Raw genomic sequence first — 13,796 nt, 5'->3', positions numbered from 1 at the left:
AAACCGTCGATTAATGCATGGTAATCTGAATCTGCCCATTCACATGCGTTATACCTGTTCTATTATGCTTATAATTGGACTACAAGCTTGTTTGCGTTGCTATTTACTATTTCATGGCTATTCTTTTCAGTGGACTCAATTGCCATTAGTCCCGTTCGATCGAGGAAAGTCGAGTTCATTTGATTTTTTAGATTCGAGGACGAATCTTTTTGAGGAAGGGGGGAATGATACGAGTCATAAAGGCCCAATCCAAGTTCAAGAACGTGATGGGCTCAAATTGCCACAAGGCCCAATAACGAGGTCAAAGGCCCGACAAATGCGGTCCAAACTAAATGGGACCATTCAAGAGCTTGTTAGCAAGGCCTTAGATGCATACACGAGAGAACAAGAAAATCAAGATTCACTTTCTTGTTTTCAAGAAAATCAAGAAATCGAATCTTGGTCCAATTTTGCTGTTCGAAGAGATTTCAAGAATCAAGAAAATCAAGATTTCAAATCTTGGAAATCTTGGTCCAAGAAACCAAATCTTGCAGCCAAAACGCATTGGATCTCCATTACGAGCGTCAACGACCCAATTTTGGTAGGAGATGGATCACAAGCCCAAATTCTTGAAGGCGAGGCCCAATAACCAAAATCCAGCCCAATCAAGAAATTTCTTCATACTTAGTTGAAAATCAGGCCAAAATGTCAAAGGGCCCAATTTGTAAACATCTTACTTGTTTAATTTAATTTTTTAATCTTTAGGAGCATTACATGTAAAATTCGGCCCAAAACAGCCCATATAAATGCATGGCCGAATTTACCTTGTTATTTTATTAATTAGGTTTAATTTTTTATTAGTTACTTGTGAGATTAGGATTTGTTGGAGGCCTATATAAGCATTGGCCAGCCACCCTTTGTAAAAACATCTTATTATTATATTTTCTATCAAATTTCAGATTTGTTGAGTGCAGAATTTTCTTTGGGGTTTTCTCCAAGAATTCTCTCTTGAGTTTTCTTTAGAAGTTGTTTCAACAATCTTTTGATTGTGGGAGCCATCTTCAACCTTCTTCTTGCCATCGATATTCTTTGGAGGGGAGATTAGAGCCGTTTGAAGAGATTTGTGAAATCTTTCGGGATTTCAAGGATCTTTAGGAGTTATCCTTTAATTCTTACTGTTTTCGATTTCTTTCTTTACTTTTCTTTGCTTATACTTGTGCCGATTTCTCATCTAATATTTTGCTGTTCTTGTTTGTTTTCCAGCATTGATTAAACTCACTCATCTCATCGTTTAAGTTGTTCTCCTATTGGCAACACCCATTCGAACCCAAAAATCCCCAATTCCTAGGGTTTGGCCGATTGGATTTCTTTCAATTTGGGAATCAATTGATTGCTGGAAATTGGGCATTCTTGGCCGAATCAATTCCTTGGCAGATTCGCATCTTTTCTTTCTTCTCAATTTCGTTTGATTCATCGATTCTATTTCTTTTCTTCTTGCTGCTCTTTTAATTGAATTTGGGAATTTTAAATTCAATTCTGATTCGGTTTAATCTTAATCTTTGTTTTTGATTTCAGACCTATTCGTTTAGAGCTTTCGTAGGAGTTTCCCGTGACTTGACAACTCGATCTTGGTCCGCGCGAATTCCTCTATCATTTGGTATCAGATTTTGGGCGTTTTGGGTGTTCTTGGTTGATTTATAAACCGATCTCTATTTTTTACAGCATAAACAGCAGTTTTACCCAAAAAAATTGTTCAAAAAAATTCATTTGAGTGGGTAAACGTTGTCCGATTGATCTGAAATTTTACATACATGTTTTTGGAACTGTGATTGAATATAAAAAAATTATTCCCGCAAAAAAAATCAGTCAAAAAAGTCAAAAAAATCAAAAAATACGAAATTCAATAAAAATTTAAAAAAAGATTCAGCGGGTTGAATTTGGTGCCCAAAATTTCCAGATCAAAAATTAAATATATAAGAACACTCCAGATTTAATTTCGTGATTTTTGGAGATCGGGAACACCTCAAACGAAGTTGTCAAGTTACTCCGCAGTTTTTCGGGTTTTCTGTTTTCAGCAATTTTTATTGATTCTTAGCTGTAGGTTTTCATTTGTTTACCTTTATTATTCCTTTACGTTATCTAACACCTACTTGTTTCTTGTGTTAGTAGGATTTAAACGTGTGCACAACTTCTTCCTCGGTGCAACACGAATCAATTGGTGTCTCGTCAGTTTTTGGCATCCTAGTGCAAATTAGGATTCTTTGGTAGTTTGGTTCACACTCTCTAATTGGTTGATATAAACTCTGATAAAGAACTCACAAGATTGAATTCGACCTCATTGAGAATTTGATTTTTTCTTTTTGAGTGATTAACGGTGAGGTTTGATAACTTTTATTTTTGAGTGTTGAGTGTTTATTTTTTACAGGTTTTTGAAAATGTCTAAAGGTGATAATAATGAGGACATATTTAAAAGATTCCAACAACAGTTGGACGAACAGGCTGCTGCACTTCGAACGTTGACTGCTACTATCAATGAGGTGCGATTGAATCAAGAGCCTCAATATCGAGATCAAATTAAAGACGATGTGGATAACCAGCCTCCTGCTCATAGGCGCGCTCCTCGGCATGTCCCTAGAACTGATTATGATCTTCATGATCGTGGACAACCCTCTTTTGCAAAACCAAAGAGCGAGCAGCAACGAGAACATCTCTTTCATACTCGCTGCCATGTACAAGGTAAGCTTTGTAGAGTTATTATTGATGGTGAAAGTTGCTCGAACGTAGCCAGCACGACGATGGTGGAAAAGCTTTGCTTAACCACTACCAAGCATCCACGACCTTATCAACTACAAGGGCTTAGCAACGAAAGCCAATTTAAGGTCACTCAACAAGTGCGCATCGCCTTTTCTATCGGTAAGTATCAAGACGAAGTCGTGTGCGACATAGTACCTATTCAAGCCTGCCATTTGTTGCTAGGAGAACCATGGCAACTAGATCGAAAGGTCACTCACGATGGTCATACCAATAGGTATTCTTTCAAGTATCAAGGAAGGAAAATCACCTTAGTGCCGCTCACTCCGGAACAAGTCCATGAGGACCAAATCAAACTGAAAAATTCTGTTGTTAAAACAAGTGAGGAAAAAGAAAAAGAGAATGAAAAAGAGCAAAATGAGATTGAGAGTGAAAAGGAATGTGAAATAGAAAAGAAAATTGAAAAAGAAGTTGAAGAAAGAAGAGAAAATGAGTTAGAAAAAGAAACAAAAGAAAAAGACGAGGAAAGGCTAGTGAGGAATGTTTTCACTAACCAAGATATGAATTTTTCTTGTGTTGCTACTTCTCAGGTTCCCGAAGGACCGAAAGATAACTTTCAACTTCAATACCTCTCAAATGAAAGACGCTTTCATACGATCAACTTAGGCAAACATGAAATCACACTAAATGATCCCGAAGGTAAGCGAGGTAAGGAAATTTTAGAAACCGAGTCCAGTGCAGATTTGAAAATTATTGATAAAACTTTTGGTGACTTAGTTCTTAAAAGATCCCCTCATTTTGATCCGATTAATTGTTACTCTTCGATTGTGGTTGATAAAGTCATTACGAAAAGAAGCGTGATTTGTTATTCTCTTTATTTACCTTGTGTAAAATCCTCGAATTTGTCCAAATCTGTTTTGGAGAATAAGGTAACGAAATTTTCCAAATTTGTTTTCAATTTATATTCGTGCCTTAAACAGTTTATGTGGTTGTACATGAAGTTTGAGTTCCATTTGACAAAGGTTAACTCAACAACGGAGATTCGACTACACTATGCCCTCGATGAGCGAAGGTTTGTTTTAAATGAAAAAGGTAAAATCGACCCTTATTCTTTTGCTTATCAAGGTAAGATGCTTGAAACCTTTGAAACACTTTTGTACTCCTCGGATAGCGACAAAGATCGTGTTGATGAACACTTAGATCGAAACGTGCTTGACTGTCCTATTTTATTTATTGATGATAAATCTATTTTGATGGTTGATAAAAAGATTCTTGTTTTTGATAATGCATGTGTGAGTGAATCTATAAACCGTCGATTAATGCATGGTAATCTGAATCTGCCCATTCACATGCGTTATACCTGTTCTATTATGCTTATAATTGGACTACAAGCTTGTTTGCGTTGCTATTTACTATTTCATGGCTATTCTTTTCAGTGGACTCAATTGCCATTAGTCCCGTTCGATCGAGGAAAGTCGAGTTCATTTGATTTTTTAGATTCGAGGACGAATCTTTTTGAGGAAGGGGGAATGATACGAGTCATAAAGGCCCAATCCAAGTTCAAGAACGTGATGGGCTCAAATTGCCACAAGGCCCAATAACGAGGTCAAAGGCCCGACAAATGCGGTCCAAACTAAATGGGACCATTCAAGAGCTTGTTAGCAAGGCCTTAGATGCATACACGAGAGAACAAGAAAATCAAGATTCACTTTCTTGTTTTCAAGAAAATCAAGAAATCGAATCTTGGCCCAATTTTGCTGTTCGAAGAGATTTCAAGAATCAAGAAAATCAAGATTTCAAATCTTGGAAATCTTGGTCCAAGAAACCAAATCTTGCAGCCAAAACGCATTGGATCTCCATTACGAGCGTCAACGACCCAATTTTGGTAGGAGATAGATCACAAGCCCAAATTCTTGAAGGCGAGGCCCAATAACCAAAATCCAGCCCAATCAAGAAATTTCTTCATACTTAGTTGAAAATCAGGCCAAAATGTCAAAGGGCCCAATTTGTAAACATCTTACTTGTTTAATTTAATTTTTTAATCTTTAGGAGCATTACATGTAAAATTCGGCCCAAAACAGCCCATATAAGTGCATGGCCGAATTTACCTTGTTATTTTATTAATTAGGTTTAATTTTTTATTAGTTACTTGTGAGATTAGGATTTGTTGGAGGCCTATATAAGCATTGGCCAGCCACCCTTTGTAAAAACATCTTATTATTATTTTTTCTATCAAATTTCAGATTTGTTGAGTGCAGAATTTTCTTTGGGGTTTTCTCCAAGAATTCTCTCTTGAGTTTTCTTTAGAAGTTGTTTTAACAATCTTTTGATTGTGGGAGCCATCTTCAACCTTCTTCTTGCCATCGATATTCTTTGGAGGGGAGATTAGAGCCGTTTGAAGAGATTTGTGAAATCTTTCGGGATTTCAAGGATCTTTAGGACTTATCCTTTAATTCTTGCTGTTTTCGATTTCTTTCTTTACTTTTCTTTGCTTATACTTGTGCCGATTTCTCATCTAATATTTTGCTGTTCTTGTTTGTTTTCCAGCATTGATTAAACTCACTCATCTCATCGTTTAAGTTGTTCTCCTATTGGCAGCACCCATTCGAACCCAAAAATCCCCAATTCCTAGGGTTTGGCCGATTGGATTTCTTTCAATTTGGGAATCAATTGATTGCTGGAAATTGGGCATTCTTGGCCGAATCAATTCCTTGGCAGATTCGCATCTTTTCTTTCTTCTCAATTTCGTTTGATTCATTGATTCTATTTCTTTTCTTCTTGCTGCTCTTTTAATTGAATTTGGGAATTTTAAATTCAAATCTGATTCGGTTTAATCTTAATCTTTGTTTTTGATTTCAGATCTATTCGTTTAGAGCTTTCGTAGGAGTTTCCCGTGACTTGACAACTCGATCTTGGTCCGCGCGAATTCCTCTATCAAGGTGAGCAAAAAAAATCAAGTTAAAAAAAAGTGAAAAGTCTTGCGAGTTTTTATTTTCTTCTCTTATTTACTCCGATCATCAAGTTTCCCTTCCTACCATTATTTACCCATCCCAACGCCACACTTAGCCTCGATTTTATTTTATTTAGCCTACCCTACACCCACATCATTCCTTTGTAACCTATTTTGAAACCGACCCTCAAGCAGCAAATTAAGTCTATCGAGATGAATTACGAAATTGTGAGACGAGGTCGAGAGGTAAAAGGCACGTGTGTTTTACATCAAAGAAAAAGCCTAGACGAGTGTAAACACGAGCGTGTGCGACAAATATTTTTCTTTCCAAGTGAACCGTGAGTTTTTGTAAGTGAGGAAAATTTTACTTATGTCTAGAAGTTTTTAACGAAAATATGGCAGAAAGACAACCCGTACGAAATGTGCTAGATTTAAATATGCAAGCAATGTTGCGCGAGTTTGAACGATTATTTGATCAAAAATTGGAACCAATTCAAGATCGTCTTGATCAAGTGGAAATGAGAGGCCGCCGAGGAAGGACTCCTCTAAGTCCACCTAGAAATCGAAATCGAAGACAATTTCAAGACAATGAAGTTTCTGAACCAAGTGGGGCTGAAAGTGATCAAGGTTCAAACGTTAGTGAACGAAGGAGAGGTCGACGACATCATGGATCACGAGAACAAGAAAGGTATGATGACGATCTTAAAAGTATTAAACTAACTATTCCTCCTTTCCATGGACGTTCAGATCCGGAAGCTTATTTGGAATGGGAGAAGAAAATTGAGTTAGTGTTTGAGTGCCACAATTATTCCGAGGCAAAGAAGGTTAAATTGGCGGCCATTGAATTTTCAGATTATGCAATGATTTGGTGGGACCAATTTGTCACGAGTCGAAGGCGAAATGGTGAGCGTCCTATCACCACTTGGACCGAGATGAAAGCTGTGATGCGGCGAAGGTTTATTCCTTCATATTATCATCGGGAGTTGTATCAAAAGCTCCAAAATCTCACCCAAGGAACCAAAAGTGTGGAGGATTATTACAAGGAGATGGAGATCACTATGATTCACGCTGATGTACAAGAAGATCGTGAGGCCACTATGGCGCGATTCTTGGCTGGACTTAATCAGGAAATAGCTAACATCGTTGAGTTGCAAACTACGTGGAAATCGTAGATATGGTGCACATGGCTATCAAGGTCGAGAAGCAAATCAAAAAGAAAGGTTCTGCTCGAGGCTATTCTGATTCCAATACATCTAAATGGAACCAAGGTTCGAGTAAGAGTGCTTCTACTAATCCGATAAAGGAGCCAACAACACCACCACCAAAAACACTTAAACCAATTGTTGAATCTAGCAAAGGTAAGTCTGTGGATAATTTCCAAAATCGATCAAGAGATATAAAATGTTTTAGGTGTCTCGGAAGAGGACATGTGGCCAGCCAATGCCCAAATCGGAATGCCATGATTATGAGGCCAAATGGTGATATCGAATCGGAGGAGGAGATAGACAAAAATGAAGAAGAAGTTGAAATTCCTTCCGATAATGAAGAAGAAATAGCGTTTGCTGTTGAAGGTGAAATACTTGTGGTAAAAAGAAATCTTAGTGTCCAAACTTCCGTGGATAAACTACAACGTGAGAATTTATTCCATACGCGTGGACTTGTCAAAGAAAGGGTTTGTAGTATTGTAATTGATGGTGGAAGTTGCACTAACGTCGCAAGCACATACATGGTGGACAAACTTGCTTTGCCAACTATCAAGCATCCAAGTCCTTATAAATTGCAATGGCTCAATGAAGGGGTCGAATTGAAGGTGACCAAGCAAGCCAAGATTTCTTTCTCTATTGGGAACTACCATGATGAAGTATTATGTGATGTTGTACCCATGCATGCGGGTCATATTTTACTCGGAAGGCCATGGCAAGTTGACCGTCGAGTCAAACATGACGGTTTTGCTAATCAATATTCGTTTCAACATAAGGGTAAAAATGTTACTTTGGTACCCTTGTCCCCGCAACAAGTAATGGAAGATCAACGTCTTAAGCGATCCATGGAACAAGAAAAAGAAAAAGAAAGCATTGAAAAGGAAGATGAGAAAGAGAAAAAAATAGAAAAACAAAAAGAAACAAAAAAATTATAAAAAAAATGAGAGTGTTGAAAAAGAAAAAGAAATCACAAGAAAGGTGAGTGAGAAAAAGAAAAGAGAATTAAATAACCATTGTCTCCTTGTTACTCCATTTTAGGTTAATTCAAAGAAGGAGCTCCAATTACAATACAAGTCTGAAGGAAGAAGGTTTGTGATGATTGAAAAAGGTAAAATCGATCTTCAATTCCCAATTCCTAAAGGTGGACAAGGTATGAATTCTGATGTTATGCGATCATCTTTTCTTAAGTCGAATGTAAATGAAATTTTTGAAGACACCTTGAATGCTAAAAATCGCTTGAATCCTATTGTGGTTAATTGTTTGATTTTGTTTGATGATGATATATCCGTTTTGAGTAATGATAAGAAGATTTTTTTCTTTGGAAAATGTGATGAAGTCGTTGTTGAGAACAAAACCAAACGACAATTGCGAGTGTCAAACATGCGAAATCATGAGTCATATGAAACTTTTCATTTGCATGTTTGTGATGAAGATTTAAATTTCATGTCTCCTTACTTGCATTCCATTTACTTGAACAATGACTTGTGGAAGCAAATTGAAAAGTTCGAATGCTTGAAAACATATTTGTTTTCGTCTCGACCATTTGATGAGTTATGGATATGGAAGGAGTTTTGTTCATGTGATTTTAAGAATGATGTTTTAAAACTGCCTTTTTACATGACTCATACTTGTCTTGATACGACTATGCATGATCCACATATTTGTTTTGATCGTTTCTTGATGATTAATGGTTGTCTATTTTCATTGATTCATTTCCCATCTTTAATGTCGAATATTGTAAGTTCTTTTGCAATGGCTTATGAACGACTAATTGTTCCATTCATTCAAGGAGAGTTGCATAAGACGGATTATGATACGACCCCGGCCTCGTTGATGAATCCGAGTCGTTTTCGTTGCCCGATCGTCCTAACGATGAAGTTTCGTTTGTCTTGATTCAAAGAGTTATATTTGTTCAATGAAGGTGTTTATGGTTCATTTAAGGTTAAAAAGGAAATTGTTGGTAAGGTATTTCGGCTAAGAAAGAAAGAAAACAAACATTAAAGGTATGGAATTTTCGGTTTAAGGTGAAATGGAAAGAAAAGCTTAAAAACAAGAATGAACCAACACTAAGGAAAATGTTGACCTGAATCTTATATGTCTTTAAGGTGGATGAAAACGGATGTAAAAGGACCTCGACCCACTATCTATCAAAGATAGGAACCTCGGTATCAAATGAACGCCACACTTTGGGTGAAAGTGATAAGTTCAGGATGCAAAGAACAAAGGTTGACGCCACTAACTAGTAGATAAGCCAACTAAGTCTTTGGACGAAATTGAGAGAAGAATTCCTCACAAAATACTTAATTCAATAATCAAAATGGAAAAAAGTCCCTTACATGATAAAACAAGCCTCTATTTATAGGCTTTACAAGAGATAGCCGAATAGGCTCTTTAGGAAGCTAATTAGACATCTGAAAATTCCAAAATTTTTAAGGAAACTTCCATGAATCTTCATAACCATAGGGAACGGTAATGGACAGCTTCTAGAGGCAACAAATCAGCTGAAACAATGAATAAAACGTTGGAGGGCTGATTAGCATTAATTTGGGTGCATCCAAATGCTTGAACATCACTTAATTAGGCTCTTTGGTTCAGCTGAACATTCTTGATATTAATTGAGCTGCTTGAAACACTTCAATAGCCAAAAAGGTGTGAACAAAAGAATGTGAAAGATCAAGCAATGGGAACAAACGAAAATGAAAATGTGAAAGGAATGTTCTGTTGGTGTGAACAGCCTTTAAAAGAGCTTTGGGCAGCCGAATGTTCATTCTTGGAGAGTTGGAAAGCTTGGCTGAAAAATTACTTGGAAAACACCAACAATCAGCTCACAATTAAATATATCCATGCACCTTGCCGTCCAAAAGATGAATGTACCTGCAGCAATTAAAATGAATGAAATTCAGCATCAAATGAATGTAAAAATCTGCACTTAAATTTCAGTCATGACATTTTAAATGAACCGAATTAAGTTGTCTTGACTTAAGACATTTTAAATGGCTGTAGAACAAAGACAAATTAAATTAGCTCAAAAGAAATTTAAATGGCTGTAGTAATTTAGACAAATTAATTAACTCAACTTATTAATGCCGAAAATAATAAGACACATTAAATGACTTAAAGACACAATTAACACCTAGTTAAATTAGTTTATTAGCTTAAACTAAATTAACTAAAATTTATTCCAGCAAAATAAAATGCAAAACTAAAGAAAACTAAAATGAGTTTATTGAGCTAAGTTTGAGCTGAATTGAGCTCAACCGGCTGAAATTGAGCTAATTCAACTTGCAAATACTTGCAAACGACACTTAAAAAGTTGGTCCTAGGAGTTGCTCGGGGCGTGGTCATATCAGATTATTTTCTAGAGAATAAACAGCTCGACTTGAGGACAAGTCGTTTTGAAGAAGGGGGATGATGTGACCACGCCCCAAGCCCCATCAAGTCCTCGTCTTGATTCCCTCGAGCTTCCAAAGGGACCAATGAACCGAGCTAGGTCCAAGCGATTTCATGAAGTTGTTTCAGCTTTATTGTTCAAGTTTTGGAAGGAGAATCAGCTCGTTGAAGATGGGGAAGCTCGATCCAACTCCTTGAAGAAACCATGCACCTTAGTGCAAGCTAATTTCAGCTCAATTCCAGCTCCCTTAGCTCAATTCGACTTTAATCAGCTCACTTGAGCTCAATTCCACCTATTTGAGCTCAATTTAGCTTCTTTCCAGCTCGTTAATTTTATTATTTGAATAATTTGAGTGATAGTTTTATTTTAATTATTTTTACTACAGCTCATAACCGAATTTTCTAGCTCAATTCAGCTCATCAAGAATTTCGACTATCATTGAGCTAGCCGAATTTATTATTAATTATATTTTATTTATGTCTTTATTTTAATTTGTTAAATATGTCTTGATATTATTTAATTTAAGCTGAATGTACCTTGAATCTAATTTGTTTATATCTTTTGTAGGTACATCCACATGTGGGAACACAATTAATGAGGATTCATGAACATTTCTGGTTCAATGTATGTTCGGGTACATGCATGACTACCTACAACGAATGGTTGCCTTAAAGATGATGCATGAATGATTCAATACAATGAATGGAAGAGTGCATGAATATCCACCTACATGCATCGGTTGCTGACCATTGAATTTCCTATACACCTATTCGGCCAAAAGACATCTTTTGAAGTGTCCATTCACACCTTAGCCGAATCTAGACAAAGCTATTGACATCCCATGCATTCATCAGCCCTTAAGTACATTTCCTTACTCATGAAGTTGGCCATTGAACATCCATACAGCCGAATTTGGACATCACTTTTAATGGATACATTTCTAGTTTAGTTTTACACATTTAAAGCCTAATTACTTAGTCTTTAAGCTTGTTTAGTATGACTATTCGGCTATCATCTGAACTCTATAAATAGTTCATTTCTCTTTGTAAAAAGGTTAGACATTTCTGATTATTAAACTTATTGTGAGGTTACCTCCAATCCGATTTCGTTTGAGTCTCGTCTGACTTATCTAGCTCGCTAGTGGCGTCAACCTGACTTTTTGAACTTATCACCATCCTGGTGTGGCGTTCATCCACCTTTTTATACCTTTGGTTCCTACCTCTCTATAGGTAACGAGTCAAGGTCCATCTTCGACAATCCATTTAATCCACCTTGAGCAATATAAGTCCCGAGGCAATACTTCATACAGTATTGAATCGTTCTTCTCTTGAGCTCTATTTTTCCATTCCATTTTAACATTAAATTATAAACAATATTTCTTTATTTCACCGAGCCTATCAAATATCTATCCAAACCATCTTTAGAACCCATTTTCTCAACTTTCGCTATAAAAATCATCCAACTCCATCTATCTACAAAATCGAACAAACTTCTCGTCGACGATCGGGCAACTTAAGTGAACTCGACTCCATCAACCAAGCCGGATCACATCAAACAATTAACCATATCACAATCAACATATCTTTCAAAAAACAATTCACGAACAAGATTGTTATTACCATCTGAGGAGAACAAAAATATTTCAGAAATTTCAGGAGGCTTACCTTTAGGAGTAGGAAAATAAAGTTCATTTTTACCTCGTTCGCTTAACAAAAACCTTCTCTCCTCGGTGGTGTAGAGTAGTCGAAGTTCCTTGCTTGAATTAACCTTTTCAAAATGGATCTCCATACTCGACAATAGAACATGCATCATAATCAAATTGGAATTATAATCAAAGTACATCGAGAACTCATCCAAATGATCATGTAATCGAAGTTTCATTCGGTCAATTTTACTCAAAAATGCAAAATTTGGATAACAAAGCAAATTTGAGACATCATCTTCAACTTTAAGTGCACTAACCATTTTACATGTCATCGTCATATCAAACAAACAAATCAAAGACATGCATGTTTTCAAGCATTCTTACGTCTCAAATCTCATACACACATTCTTGTTTATACAAAGTAATTTCTCACAAAAGATCAATGAGCAATTTCCAAAAGCGTTATTCTTCTTGCCATCATTCCACACAAATCTATTATCATCAATCAAAGGATGGCAAGTAACCACATCAAAGTTCATATCACTTCTAAAGGATAATTCATCAACAAGGTTTCCATCAACAATCGAATAAGGCAGAAGTGCTTTAGGAATTTCAAAACTCATACCTTGCTCCTCTTTTGGCTTAGACGAACTAAGATCGTTGAGAATGTTACCTTTTTCAACCAAGGTGAACCTTCTCTCCTTCAAAAGGTATTGAAGTCGAAACTTGTCAATCGATTCCTTGGAAACCTGGAAAGAAGAAAATCTACACGGCAAACTTGCAAATGGGTTAGTTAGAACATTCCTCACTTTTCTTGTTCTCTTTCGTCTTTTTCACTATTTTCTTTTGCAAACTCTTTTTCTTTTTCACTCGATTTCTTTTCAAGCTCGCTTTCAATTTCTTTTTTTACTCTTTCTTTTTCCATAGAAAACTCATCTATTCTCGTTTCTTTTTCAATGACTCTCGTTTCTTGCATACTTTCTTTCCTTTCTTCAATCTCACTCTCTTTTTCAATTTTCTTTTCAATTTTCTTTTCTATCTCACACTCATCTTCTTTTTCTTTCATTTCCTTTTCTTTTTCATTTTCTCGCTCGCATTCTTTTTCTTTTTCACATGATGTTTCGATTTCATTACAAAAGTATAAATCATCAACATGATAAGCCTTTCGTTGAGAATAAGAAAATGTTTCTTCATACAAAAGATGATCATCTCTTTGTGATTGATCTTTCGTATACGAGTACTTTGACACTCTTGAAACACGTTCACCTCTTCGTAAATAATCCTTCGTAGATGAATAAATTGAGGCACTTGTAGAGACATGTTTACCTTTTCGTTTATCATCTCGAAAGGACTCAAACTCGGAGTTTGCTTCTCTTGGTCTCGAACGCCTTGTTGAATAAACGTCTTGATAAGAGTCTCTTGTCGAGTAGTGTCGTCGGGATGATCTTAACTCCGTCTCTTGACTCGATGAAATTTGCTTTTGTTGGGCTCTTGTCTCTATTCGATCCAATCGATTATGCAATTTATCAAATTTTGATTTCACCATTCTACGCACTTCTTGCATCAAATATTGGAATTCTGATTCGGAAAATTCTTCTTGAGACATTTTTTTTTGCTAAAAAGAATAAGTGTTTAAAATAGAAAGTAAATACCTCACCACAAAACCTCGCAAGTCACTCGGAAAGAAAATTTTCACTCCACTCGTGTTTACGCTCGCTTTTGGCTTTTCTTCTCTCGAATGAACTCACACCAATCACTCTTGCCTTTTTCCACTCAATTTTTCACCTCTCAAAGTTCTTCGCAAACTAAATCGACGAATCAATACCGTTTGGCGTCGGCTTAAAACTTGTTTTGGCTTGGTGGGTAATGATGTCGGAA

This window comes from Gossypium hirsutum, chromosome D06, assembly GCF_007990345.1.
Source record: "Gossypium hirsutum isolate 1008001.06 chromosome D06, Gossypium_hirsutum_v2.1, whole genome shotgun sequence".
Classification (NCBI taxonomy): domain Eukaryota; kingdom Viridiplantae; phylum Streptophyta; class Magnoliopsida; order Malvales; family Malvaceae; genus Gossypium; species Gossypium hirsutum.
Note: the sequence above shows the minus strand (reverse complement) of the source record.